The sequence below is a fragment of the Marmota marmota genome, unplaced genomic scaffold (genome assembly GCF_001458135.2).
Source record: "Marmota marmota marmota unplaced genomic scaffold, marMar, whole genome shotgun sequence".
Taxonomy (NCBI): domain Eukaryota; kingdom Metazoa; phylum Chordata; class Mammalia; order Rodentia; family Sciuridae; genus Marmota; species Marmota marmota.
In genome coordinates, this window is record NW_025999927.1 from 4,347,310 (window position 1) to 4,350,012 (window position 2,703).

Consider the following 2,703-nt stretch of genomic DNA (forward strand, 5'->3'; position numbering starts at 1 on the left):
GTGAGACCTTGTATCAAAATACAACTATAAAGAACCAGATTTGTGGCTCAGTGATAAAACACCCCTCACTCAATCCCCAGTACCAAGAAAAGAAAGAAAAGAAAAATGAGGGGGCTAGGGTTGTAGCTCAGTAGAAGAGCATTTGCCTAATATGAGTGAGACACTGGGTTTGATTCTCAGAACTGCATACAAATAAAGGTCCATCAACAACTAAAAAAATATTTAAAAGAAAAATGAGTTGATTCAACCAGAAGTGATCCTTTTATCTTTGGAGATCTCAAGGTAATTGTGGCAAATCATTTGTAACATCTACACTGTTTTGTGAGAACAACTTTTAAGCCTGTTTTATTTTGGGTAAAATCATCTCAAGAATCACTCTTGTACCCATCTTCTCTCCCGCACGAATATGTCCTTGCTTCTCAATCATCACATGAGCACAGTCAATTGAGTGCTGATAAATGTTTAACATCTGGCCTCAAGGTGGGAAAATCCTAATTTGTAGCAATTGCCTATTTCCATGATAAATATTCCCATCCTGGCCAATTTCAAGGTATCAACATGGAAAAGATGTACAAAATTGGTTCTCACAGGCCAGTAATGAATGGAGTCCAACACACCACTGAAAGTATTCCTCAGACTTCAGGTCACACCAGTTAGCAGGTCTTGCAAATATCTTAGTGGATTATGAATAGCATTTTTCTTAAGTGAAAAAGATTGTTTCACACATAACAAAAGCATTGTTTTGTGGAATTTTTTATTCTATAATTTTAATTATAAATATAATTATTATGTAGTTCTTACTGTGACTCATGAACAAAGTCAAAAAGCTACCATTGTGTATTTTTTCTCTTTAAACACAAGAAAACTAAAATCTACCCTTTACCTCAGTGATTTCTCAGTGACGTTTCTTTGTTCTCGAAATAGCAAAATTTCTTGAAATATTTTTGCTCACCCTTTCTTCCACTTCTCCACCTTGCATTTCTCTTCTTCAGTCACAGGGACTGACCTCCATGCCGTTAAGCCCACTGGTCACTTTATCAACCATGACCTCAGGGCATTGGCATAACTGGCTGTTCCTCTTTTTTGTCTTATATGATGCCACTCACCACTGCCCCCTCTTAGCCACTTACTGGCATTTTCTTTTATTGGCTTTTGACTCCCCAGGGTTCTGTCTTAGGTCATTTTCTCCATGTATCTTCTCTGGTGACCTCATTCATTCCCATGACTTTCTATCATTTCCCTCATCTACCATGCTTTGGCCACGCTGGTGGTCTTTGTCTCTTGAACAGTCATTCTCAAGAGCCTTATGAACTTGGCATTAGCTTGTCCCCTCAGTGTGAAATGCTTGAGATATATTTATTTATACTGATTTTGACTTTGTAAAGGAAGTACCAAGCAGACCCAGGCAAAACTGTGAAGACATTCAACATATCAACCTAGTTTTCAGTTATCTATTTCATATAATGCATTACACTAGGCATCGGGGGATGTGTAAAACAAGTTTCTTTTCTCAACTTACAATCAAGTTGGCCAGACAGCACGCACAACACACAAAAAGACAACTACAGATCCAAGGTAGTGCATGCTGGATCTTGAAGAGTGAATCAAACTTAGGCAATGGACAGGAGGACGAGGAGAAAGAAGTAACAGTGAATCAGCATGTGAGTTTTCTTCCACGAGCCTTGTAATGAATTCTTCAGCTTAAATTAAAAATAATAAAAGCCGGGCTGGGGTTGTAGCTCAGTGAGAGCGCGATTACCTAGCATGTGTGAGGCACTGGGTTCAATCCTCAGCACTGCATAAAATAAATAAATAAAATAAAGGTATTAATAAATAATAAAAATAGCAAAAACCAGGGAAAAGAAAGCCCACAGTGGTGAGACAAATGTGGATAAAAATATCAGAAAATAACCTTGAAGCCCTTAAGCGCGGTCCAGCCAGCCATTCAAAGTAGCCTGCGTGCGATTATATTTCTGATGTCAAACTGTCAGTCCCCGTGGGCCCTTGTCTGAGAAGCTGGGTCTTCACAGCGCATCCAATAAGCTCTGAATGGCGCTCCATACCGTTTTAACTGTGCCCTAGGAAGCAGCCAGGCTAAGAGACGACAAAGCACGACGACCCGCAAGCAGCGGGTCCCAAGGGTCCAGGCGGCTCTTGGACAGTGCCCTGCACTGCAACCCGCCGCCGGCTGCCCCGTCCGGCGCTCTCTGTACTCTGACTCATCGCGGACCGGGAGGGGGACCCGGGAAAACCCTGGCTGGAGGCGGAAAGCGCCGTCGGAGCCTCCCGTCTCCGCGTCCGCCAGGCAGCCGGATCCGCGCGGGAATTCCGCAAACGTGCCCTTGTGCTGACCCCCTCTGCTCGTCCCACAGCAAGCCGGTCGCGGTCCCAGACCCCAGAGGCTGTGCAGGAAGCCTACTCGGGCAGCGGTCAGCAGCTGGGCCCGCCGGAAGTCCCCAGAGCCGCGAGGACGCCCGCACTTGGACACCGGCGGCGCCCGGAAATGGACGAGGACTGACTCCCCCGGCTTCCGTAGTCACCTCGGACGCCGGCTCGGAAGCCCGGACGGCGACCCGCGGCGGATAAACACCGGGTGGAGCTCCCGCTTTGGCAGCCCTGGGGTGAGTCGCTGCGCTCGCCTTGGCGGCGGCACGGCCGGGACCCGCTGGCCGGAAGGTCGCGCCAGCCGAGGCGGGCCTGGGA

At 46.5% G+C, this 2,703-nt stretch overlaps 1 protein-coding gene and 1 long non-coding RNA gene across 3 annotated transcripts in view; one reads left to right on the forward strand and one right to left on the reverse strand.

The window, feature by feature from the left end:
- Nucleotides 1-348: 348 nt before the first annotated feature.
- On the reverse strand, nt 349-2,083 carry LOC107157931. The gene is made up of 2 exons (XR_001505568.2): nt 1,913-2,083; nt 349-1,795 (listed from the first exon to the last, which is right to left on the reverse strand). It is a non-coding gene; the product is annotated as an uncharacterized LOC107157931 (long non-coding RNA).
- A 385-nt stretch (nt 2,084-2,468) lies between these two features.
- The window catches only part of Lgals8 (galectin 8), a 16,312-nt gene continuing 16,077 nt past the window's right edge, over nt 2,469-2,703 (forward strand). The window contains exon 1 of one of the 2 annotated variants that reach the window (XM_015504348.2): nt 2,469-2,621. The gene's annotated coding sequence lies outside the window, so the exon portion shown is untranslated. The remainder of the gene's footprint in view (nt 2,622-2,703) is intronic. The other variant, XM_015504350.2, reaches the window with a different exon arrangement.